Source organism: Trachypithecus francoisi, unplaced genomic scaffold, assembly GCF_009764315.1.
Source record: "Trachypithecus francoisi isolate TF-2019V2 unplaced genomic scaffold, Tfra_2.0 Lachesis_group1, whole genome shotgun sequence".
Lineage (NCBI taxonomy): Eukaryota > Metazoa > Chordata > Mammalia > Primates > Cercopithecidae > Trachypithecus > Trachypithecus francoisi.
In genome coordinates, this window is record NW_022681454.1 from 45,485,258 (window position 1) to 45,496,355 (window position 11,098).

Genomic DNA, 11,098 nt, shown 5'->3' on the forward strand with positions numbered 1-11,098 from the left:
AACATGGCCTTTGGTGTAAAACAAAAGTGTGCTCCAGAGAACAGAGAGAGGGTTTGGATTTTATAACCAAAATTGCCACCCAGATTACTAATTAGATCTGTTTATACAAATGAGGGATTCAAGCTAGCTTAGTTCTGATTGATTGACACAGCTGAGCTCCTATTGGTTGGTTCGGGTGAGTTTCGTAAATCCCGAAGTTCAATAGAGGTGTGAGTTTTCAGTGAACTCAGAGTATGTGTGTGACCTTTAGTAAGCAAATGGCCACATGGCTCTGTTTAAAATTTGTTAGCCACATGGGATCCATCTTAAAGGATTGCCTCTTTCGGGTTCGCATTTATTCACATTATACCATAATGACAAATAATACTGTTTACCAAGCACACCACCCCAGGTGCCAGGAATACAGTTGTGAACAAGATGGACAAGGTCCTACTCTCATGAAGCTTACTTTATAGGAGAGGGAAATAAATGTTAATAAGTAAACCAATAAACTAGGAATTCCAGATTAGGAAAAGTGCTGTGAAGGAAATAGATAACTTGCTGAGGGACAGAATAGTTGAGGGAGAAGTGACTACTTTAGATTGCAGGGGGAGGATGTCTTTTCTGATGAGGTCACATTTGTGCAGAGACCTAAGGACATGAAGCTGCCAGTCATTGAAAAAGCTGGGAAAAGAGCATTCAAGGCAGGGAAGACTGTACGTTGAGAAAACAGATCTGAGGTAGGAAAGAAATAAGAATAATCAAGGAGGCCGGGCACAGTGGCTCACTCCTGTAATCCCATCACTTTGGGAGGCCAAGGCAAGTGGATTATCTGAGGTCAGGAGTTCAGGACCGGCCTGACCAACATGGTGAAATCATGTCTCTACTAAAAATACAAAAATTAGCTGAGCATGGTGGTAGCCGCCTGTAATCCCAACTACTCAGGAGGCTGAGGCAGAAGAATCGCTTGAACCAGGGAGGCAGAGGTAGCAGTGAGCCGAGATCATGCCATTGCACTCCAGCCTGGGCGCCAGAGCAAGACTTTATCTCAAAAAGATGAAATAAAATAAAATAGCCAAGGAATAGAAAGGCCAATAAACTAAAGCATAGTAAACTAGGGGCATAATAATCTGTATTTAGGCCAGTATGGTGGACACTGCTGGCTGCTTCCCAATACCCATTAATTCTTTCTTCCACATTATGTATAGAAATATGCTAGTTTTAACTTCTACCTTCCTAATTCTCCCTGCAGCTAAAGGGGCCATGTGGCTCTTTCTGGTCAATGAAATGAAAGTGGAAGTCTACTGTGTGGGTCTTCCGGAATGGGTATTGTTTTCCTGGTAAAAAGGAATTAGTTCATTTCATAAGCACCATTTACCCTTTGCCATTTCGCCTCCTTCCTTTATTCCAGCTTGAAAAGAGGACATAATTCCTAGAGAAGGAGGAGCTATCCTGAGACCAATACTGACAAAAGCCACACAGTATGGATGGCAGAGTAGGGTGCAAGAAGGAGCCTGTCTTTTATGACTTCCTCAAGTAGATGCACTGGCCCTGGACAGCTGGCTTCTGGACTAATCAAGAAAATAAATCCTATTATTATGATTGTGTTAATTTTATGTAAAAATCCTGACTCAAGACTTAAACATCTAAGGCCTTACCATTCTGAAGAACTGGGATCTTATCCCAAGTGCAATGAGAAGTCATTAAAACTCCACCAAATTTTATTGTTCACAACATAGAGAAGTAGATGTTATAAACATTGAAAATGGATAAACAGCAGCATTCAAGTGGGCATTGTGTGGGATCAGGGTACTGGATTCTTCATACTTGCTTATTTTATTTTATTTATTTTAGATACAGAGTCTCGCTCTGTTGCCAAGGCTGGAGTGCAGTGGTGTGATCTTGGCTCACTGCAACCTCTGCCTCCCAGGTCCAGGCGATTCTCCTGCCTCAGCCTCCTGAGTAGCTGGGATTACAGACGCACACCACCACGCCTGGCTAATTTTTGTATTTTTAGTAGAGACAAGATTTCACTATGTTGGCCAGGCTGGTCTCGAACTCATGACCTCAAGTGATCCACCTGCCTCAAACTCCCAAAATGCTGGGATTACAGGCGTGACCACCACACCCAACTAATACTTGGTTCTATTACCGTCATCTCCCTCTTATTTCCCACAATTCACTGGGTCAGAAGTAGCTTCCTTCCCCCTCTCTCTTTCCTTATGGAAAAAAACATTTTTTCATATCTTCTGTTTTTTCAGTTAAAGAAACCCTTCACACACACCAGCCCTGCTTCTTGATAAGTTAATACATGCAGAAGGATTTTTTAAAACCCCTTCTCACTTGACAAAGCCTGGCTTTCAAGATTAATCCTGTGCTGGAGACTCAAAAATCCCATTTGACAGTTGCTTCTTTGTTCCAATTCATATGTATTCTTCCCCCTAAAGCATGGAAACCATTATTTCGATGGATGGAGTGCCTCAGGGCAATAAGACACTCAAATATAAAAACATCTAAAAACATTTCAAAAATATTATGCTCATGGTAGTTTTTTTTTATTTTGTCTATGTAGTTTGGGCACATTCACTTCTCTATGCCTGTTTCCTTACCTATAAAATGAGGAGATACGGTAATCAACATCATAGAGCTATGAGAATTAAAGAAGATAAATTTTATAAAATGTCTAAAAAATTGTAATTATTATTTTTTTCAAGCATTTACAATATGATACCTACAATTGGCTATATACTTTATACATATCACCACGTTTAGAGCTGACAATTACCCCCCGGAGGGCTGGTCTGATTGCCTCTACTTTAGAGATGAGAATTCAGACTTGGAGAAGTTAAATAACTTGCTCAACTTCACACAGCCTATCTAATAATTTCTAGAGTCAGATGTATTAGTTTTCTGTGGCTGCTATAACAAATTACCACAAATTAGTAGTTGAAAATAACAGAAATTTATTCTCTCACAGTTCTGGAGTCTGGAAGTCCAAAATCAGTTTTGTTGTACCAAAATGAAAGTGTCTACTGGACCATGCTCTCGCTGGAGGCTCCAGTGGAGAATCCATTCTTTGTCTCTTAGAGCTTCTGGTGGCTGCTAACATTCCATGGCTTGTGGCCACATCAGTCCAATCTCTGCTTCTGTGGTCACATTGCCTTCCCCTTTCCTGTTTGAATCAAATTTCCTTCTCCCTGTCTTTATTATTATTATTATTATTATTATTATTATTTGAGAGAGAGTCTTTCTCTGTTGTACAAGCTGGAGTGCAGTGGCACGATCTCAGCTCACTGCAACCTCCACCTCCCAGGTTCAAGCAATTCCCCTGCCTCAGCCTCCCAAGTAACTGGGATTACAGGCATGCACCACCATGTCCAGCTAATTTTTGTATTTTTAATAGAGATAGGGTTTCACCATGTTGGCCAGACTGGTCTTGATCTCCTGACCTCAGCTGATCCACTTGCCTTGATGTCCCAAAGTACTGGTATTACAGGTATGAGCCACTGCTCCCAGCCTCTCCCACTCTTTTGTAAGGACACTTGTGATTTCATTTAGTGCCCACCAGGATAATCTCACCATCTCAAAATTCTTATCTACATCTGCAAAGACCCTTTTTTCATGTTAGGTAACATTTATGGGTTCCAAGGATTAAGACCTGATATCTTTCATTATTCAGTTTGCTACATAAGGAATCAAATGTAGGTCTATATGACTATAAGCTCAAATTCCAACCATGCATTTGTCCACTTCATATTTATTAAATTCTGGATACATAGAAGCACTGTGGCAGATACTGTGGCTACGATGTGAAGCAAAACCAATCACCATTGGTTGATTTGGGCTGCCCTTACGAGCCAACAAGTTCACTGGAGAAATAGATATTGGTAAAAATAATCATGCAAATGAATGTCAAATTGCAACTATGATACATGTTACGATAGGAGGTACATGGTGCTGTAGGAATTTGGTCAAGTCTGGGAAAGCTCCACATACTAGGAATTACTTGAGATGAGATCTGAAGGAAGAATGGGGTCACTAGACATAAAACGAAGAACAAGCAAAAATCCTTATGTAGTCCTGCTAGCACAAGGTCTGACACATATAAGTGCTCATAAAACCAGTTTCCCTCTTCTCACTCTCCTCTCTTCCTTAAAGAATCTACTGGTGCAACTATAATCTTATTGTAACAGACATAGAACTACTCCCACGGGGCTGTAGAACTACACAGGTTTCCCTAAGTGTCTTCCTAACTCATGCTCTGTGCTATAGTCCATGTAACATCTGTCTTCACAGGTCATAGTTCATCATTGTAAATTTTGATAAATCTTTAATATACCTTGCTCCATCAAGACAGGAACCAAAAATTAAATACTTAGTTTATATATTTAAAAAAAAAAAAAAAAAGCAAGCATTTTGTCAATGTACCGTGTTCCAAAATGGGATTGAGACATTGTCAAGACATTAGAAAAATCCCAACAAACCATCCATTAACCGAACCTTTTTTTTTTTTTTTTGAGACGGAGTCTTGCTCTGATGCCCAGGCTAGAGTGCAGTGGCACGATCTTGGCTCACTGCAACCTCCACCTCCCTGGTTCAAGCAATTTCCCTGCCTCAGCCTCCCTAGTAGCTAGGATTATAGGCTTACGCTACCATGCCTGGCTAATTTTTTTGTATGTTTTGTAGGCACGGGTTTCTCCGTGTTGGTCAGACTGGTCTCGAACTCCAGACCTCAGATGATCCACCCACCTCGGCCTCCCAAAATGCTGGAATTACAGGCGTGAGCCACCGCACCCAGCCAACATTTATTTTTTTAAAAAAGATCTTGTCAATTCTATCTCACATTGTTTATTAGGCAACAGAAATTGTTCAAAGACAGTCGTTGCAAATGTCACCATGTGTTACGTGAAAGAAATTTCAGAAAATGTGCTTTTGCAGTTGAAAGTAAGTATTTTTGAAAGCTTTCATGGACTTTTTGTGTTTGTTTGTTTGTTTTAAGCCAGTCAAATTTAGCTGGGGGGAGAGTAGAGTTGTACACCAACTTTAGTGACACTAATGTTAATAAGTTCTGATAACTCACTACTGCTGGACCAGCCTAGCTGACATTTGCCATGTAAAGGAAATAAAATTATCTGATTTAACAGCTAGTTGAAAAACAAAATATGGAATAGTTTTCCTTTTTGTTTTAGATCTTATTCAATGTTATTTCTTAACCTTCTCAGATATGTCTTTTTTTTTTTTTTTTTTTTTTTTTTCTGAGACTGAGTCTCACTCTGTCACCCAGGCTGGATTGCAGAGGTGCAATTTCAGCTCACTGCAACCTCTCTCTCTCTCTCAGGTTCAAGTGATTCTCCTGCCTCAGGCTCCCAAGCAGCTGGGATTACGGGCATGCGCCACCACATCCGGCTAATTTTTGTATTTTTAGTAGAGACAGGGTTTCCCCGTGTTGGCCAGGTTTGTTTTGAACTCCTGACCTCAAGTGATCTGCCTGCCTTGACCTCCCAAAGTACTGGGATTACAAGCGTAAGCCACCACACCTGACCTAAATGTTCTATTTCTTAACCTGATAATGGGTACGTAAATGTCCATTTTATTATTCTGTAAATCATACATTGTTGTGTTTATGATTTATTTCACAATTTAAAAAAGATCACTCCACCTATTCCCCTTGCTCAAATTCCATGCTCATTAAAGAGCATTCTGGTGATGCTCTGACTCCTATTGTAACTGTGCCTCCAGTAAGGGAATGGATATTGGACCATTTGGCATGTATAATTCTTTTTTTTAGAGTAATAAACTGGTGTGAAAGTTTTATTTTAGAAAAAAATACTAATGAAACAATGAATGCTTAGTTCATTTAATGACTGCGTTCTTATAAATGAAATTAAATTGGTCTCTCAATATGTTCTCTTAGAGCCAATATATCTTCTGCAAGTAACCAAATTCATGCTCAGAATCAGGACTTTCTGGATGCTTCCATGTCATCCCATATTGCAGCTTCAATTTTTGAAACATCATATTCCCTCATCATATCAAATTCAAGTCACAGCTGTCTCTACTTCTAAGTTGCTTTCATTTGTTCTTTGGTGAAACAAACATCAACTATTATTCCTTAAATATTAAAATTTGGACAGTCCCAGTATTTGGACAAGAGCTGAGGCTTCATTTTCACTTTCAGCTTATTAACAGGAACTTCTTGGCTAGGCTGTTGTGCTACTGGCTTCATATTCACATCAGCAGTGCTATATTCAGGAAGGGCATCTCGTAACTACAGCAAGTGATCATCCAGCCATTTCTCTAATTTGACCACTTGAATCTCCTGGACTCGAAGATTATAAAGTTCAAAGCAAATCTTAACACCTTGTCCTTTGATAATATTCCTAAGGATAAAAGTAGCCCCAAGTCCTTTTCCTGATCTCTAGATGCAAATCCCCAGAAACTGGCTGAGTTTTTTCACTGGCATATGAGTTAGCTATAGTAACACAAAGAATACTTCCAAAATAGAACTCTGGAATGTGGAGTACTTTTCTCCTTTCTAACATAACTTTTCTTCCTTTTTGAAATTTCAGAGGATTTGTTCTTCCCCTTGGAGGAATGAATTAGGGACTCAAGAACTGCAAGCAACAGAGGCCAACCTCCAGCCTGGAGACTCTGGCCTGGGCTTCTTGCAACCCCATGCCCCACGACAATGCAGGCCACCATGCTAGCTTGCTCACGTTGAGACTACCAGTCTCCATGTTTTAAATTTGTCATTTTTCTTCCTTTTGGTGAGTTCTGTAAGGTTCAATAAGTAACCTCTCATCAATATTTATTGCTGGAGAAAGAACTAAACTGTGAGTTTGCATCAAACAAACACTACTGTGTATAGTAGCAGTGCTGCAAGAAGTAGGACAAGAGCTATCTGGACATTCATCCACAGAGAGTTTGATTGATTTGGTGGCTGGGAGATGAGGGCATTCCTTGTGATTGCTTCTGTTTATGCCAATGGAGACAAAGCGGTCAGCTGATGGTGAGGGAAGGAAAGGGAGTATAGACAGTTTGAGGAGAGAGGACAATGTGTGATATAGCCTCTTTTAGACAGTGGGAAAGGAAACATCGTAGGAAATTTCCTCCCAGGGAATATTTAATGATCCTTTGAGATTTGTGTATGTGAATTCAATCAGCATGGTTGAGGCCGTTTTTTGATTTGTTTCAGGAATGCTCAGCTTCGTGGTGCAAACACAAAGTAGAAGAGAGCGGGGTTTAACTAGGGGTTAGAGCATTGCTAGGAGAGTCCAATAGTGGGATTAAGCATCAGGAGAATGATTCTAATGAAGGGCCATGGGTTCTAAGCTGAATAAGGGGAGAAGGGAGGAACTGAGTCAGGTAATCTGTAGTGGAAAGTGGAAGTCAGTTGATTGGAAGACACTAGTCAAGCAGTTGCTCTAGTGCACTCAAGTGAGTGGGCTGGAAGGCTAGTAAGGGCTTCCGAGCTGAGATTGGGATGCTGTGCAGAGCCAAGGATATCAAGGTCATGAATATAGCCTCAAGAATGAGAGATAAAGACAACTGAGTAAAAGTCAAGTCAAACAAGCAATTTTTGGCCTTATCTAGTCTCTTCTCTGCACATTGGTCTCCATTATGTAACTATTTTACTGTTGCATGGTAACAGGAGACTTGGCAGTTCTCAGAGGACTTATCTTCCTGTTTATGAAAGAGCGGTGAACTCAGAGGTTATCACTGGTAGGTAGATAGTTAACACACAGTAAATAGACCTATAATTTATATGGGAGTGATCATAGGACAAAGCATTCTGGGAGTGTTATAAAACTCCAGGGAAATCAACAGGCTAAAAGGCTGCAAACAATAAAGGTGGCAAAAAAGGAGTAGTGTTGAGTGGTTTTGACTCATGATGAAGGAAACTCAATAGTAGGAAAGAGGAACTGGATTAAGCAAATTCAACCTAATTCTTCGGGGTTATAAGTCAAGGACAAATAAACCTGCATACCATTTTATTTACTCCTTTATCTCCACAAAAGGGAATATTTTCACTTGAAGTAAATCAAGCTATAGAGAATATCCACAGTAGCCTTGAAGAGGAAAGCAAGGATAACAAAACAAAGGTGGATAGTATATGAAAGCTTCAGAACCTCTTTCTCCCAGTAGGTTTAACATGAGGCACCAAATAACAGAAAACTGCAAATAAATTAGGGGGAAGCAGCACTGAGTTCAGGTGCAGAGTTTAATTTCAATCTCTTTCAAATCCCAGATTAAAAATTGTATGGTTTGGACATTGTATATAGCAAAATTCTTAGATAAGATATTGAGGTTTAAATTCTAGTCTCACTTATGAGGCAGAAAAAAATGTATCTGTATATACCTAGTCCAATGCTAGTTTGACAGTTTTATGATCTGATTCATAAATTTACTTTTCTTAGAGTATAAGCTTAGATAATTTTCTAATAAGGTGTTTCCTTATTGGTCACTGAATTTATAGATCATAGTTTTCTGAAACTTCCCACTACTTATTGGGAAAAAGCTGAGTCTTGGGGAAAAAACTGAGGCAGGGCTTGCATGTCTGACACAATGTCCTCTGGAATGTGTCTAGACTTGCTGGCTTCTTGCTTCTAACCCTCCTAGGCTCCTAGATTGATTGTATTCCCATTATCTCAAGTAGCAAATGTTCCATATAAATCCTAAACCATCGCAGCTGTAGATCATGCACCTGCCCTTTTGACCCCCACATTCTCATGACCTGTTTCTTTGTTGGATTCACAATAAATAGCTTGGGCTCCCAGAGCTCAGGGCCTTTGCAGCCTCCATAATCATGATGGCCCCCTGGTCCCACTTTTCTTCTCAAACTTTTTCTCAATCCTTTGACTCTGCTGGACTTTGTCGCCCCCACGACCTGGTGTTGGGACTGATCACCCCAACATTGCTGGCAGCCCAAAATGGGGCAATAAAGACACCGGTGAAGGAACACTAGAACTTGTGAAAGCAGAGGATGCATCATCAAAGGACACCCAAGGATGTCTAAAAGAAGCTTGGCAGAAAAGCTGAGCGCTTGGAAGAACCAGGGTAACAACGGGACAAAGTGAAAGCAGACATTCTGCTTATTTAAATTTCTTAAGGCATTTATTACGAAGAGGAGGAGTGAAAGTTAGTAGTCAGAATTTGTTGTCACCCTTTAATGCAGTAAAGCAGTTTTGCCCATAGTTCCTGGAACAAGGGACTACGGAGTTGAATGAATGGGAGATAATTGGCAGAGATTTTTTTTAAAGTGTATGAAGATGGAGCAAAAATTCCAGTCTTGGTTTGGTCAATGTGGGTGCTAATAAAAGCAGCTCTTGAATCATTTCAAACAGATGATGAGGCAGATTCAGATGGGGAAGAGGAGGATGAGTGTAAAAACCTATCTTCAGATTCTGAATGTGAGGAATAAACAGGAAACAGAGGAAATTAAAGAAAAGAAAGGGAAACTGAAAAAAGTATGTTTTACTAGCCTGTCGGCTCTACCTGCTGGATTAAGTGAAAGGCCACCTCCTCTCTCTCCCCTTAATGGGTGAAAAGATGAATTAGCTACAAAACTTACTGCTCCTGTAGTTGTAACATTAAAATCTGGAGCAATTGGTGGTGCTATACAAAATTCTATTCAAAAGGCTAGAGCCTAGGGAGACCTTGAAGCATGGCAATTTCCTTTAACTATAATCCAACAGGAAGGACAGAATATGGCTAATGGAACCACTTTTCCTTTTAAGCTGTTAAAGGAATTCAAGCAAGCCATTAGTCAATATGGGCCAAACTCTCCTTTTGTGCAAACTTTATTAAAAAACGTTTCTCTCGATAATAGATTAATACCGTATGATTGGGATACTTTAACAAAATCTGTTCTCACTTCATCTCAGTACTTGCAGTTTAAAACTTGGTGGGCTGATGAAGCTCAAACTCAGGCAAAGGAAAAGATACAAGCACAACCACCTGTGCCTGTTTCCTTTGAGCAGTTAATGGGAGTCGGAGCTGATTGGGATTGATTAGAAAATCAAGCAGTAATGGAGGATGTTGCCATTGTTCAGCTGCGCTCTGTGTACTTACAGGCACAGGAAAGGATAAATGTTACAGGGGAATAATATCGTTCTTTCAGTTCTATCCAACAAGGACCTAAAGAATCATATGTTGATTTTATTGGTTGGCTCCAAGAGGCTGTGTATAAAGCCATAACTGATAAAACAGCTCAAGATGTTGTAATACAGCTTCTTACATATGAAAATGCTAATACAGAGTGTCAAACTGCTATTAGACCCCTGAGAAGGAAGGCTCATTTAGCTGAACATATTAAGGCTTGCGGTGGCATTGGGGGTAACTTACATAAGACTACTTTTTTAGCTCAGGCTATGGCTGGATTAAGAGTCAGAAAGAATATGCCCTGTTTCTTAGGCTCTTGCTTTAATTGTGGGCAACTGGGACACACAAAAAAGGAATGTAGAAAAGGAAATCAAAAGGCAAGAACTACCAACAAACAGAAAAGTCCTGGTGTATACCCCCATTGTGAAAAAGGCCATCATTAGGCAAATCAGTGTCATTCTAAAATTAGCAAAGATGGACAACCTCTCTCAGAAAACAGGAAGAGGGGCCCACCTCGAGCCCCTCCACAAACCGAGACATACCCAGTACAGTCACTGCCCTTACAAATGTACAACAGTTGTCCCCCGCCACAGCAGGCAGTGCTGTTATAGACCTCTGCAGCACAATTCCTGTCTCCTCACTTCCTGGGGAGCCACCAAAACAGGTCCCCACAGGAGTTAGGGGACCCTTACCCACAGGAACAGTTGGTCTATTACTTGGAAAGTCTAGTCTAAATTTGAAAGGTGTCACTTACATATGGGAATAATTGATTCTGATTATATCAGAGAAATTCAAGTAGTTCCTCAATGCTATGGTCTGCTTCCCCAGGAGAAAGAATTGCTCAGTTGTTGCTGTTACCTTACATAAAATTAGGAAGCAGCACAATGAAGAGAACAGGAGGCTTTGGTAGAACTAATGCAACAGGAAACACTGTATATTGGGTTAATCAAGTGTCTGACAAAAGACCTATTTGCACAGTAACTATTCAGGGAAAATATTTTGAACGGCTAGTAGATAC

The 11,098-nt window shown here is 40.3% G+C and overlaps 1 pseudogene; it reads right to left on the reverse strand.

The window, feature by feature from the left end:
- Nucleotides 1-5,531: 5,531 nt before the first annotated feature.
- On the reverse strand, nt 5,532-6,536 carry LOC117086346 (annotated as a pseudogene).
- Between the last annotated feature and the right edge of the window lie 4,562 nt (nt 6,537-11,098).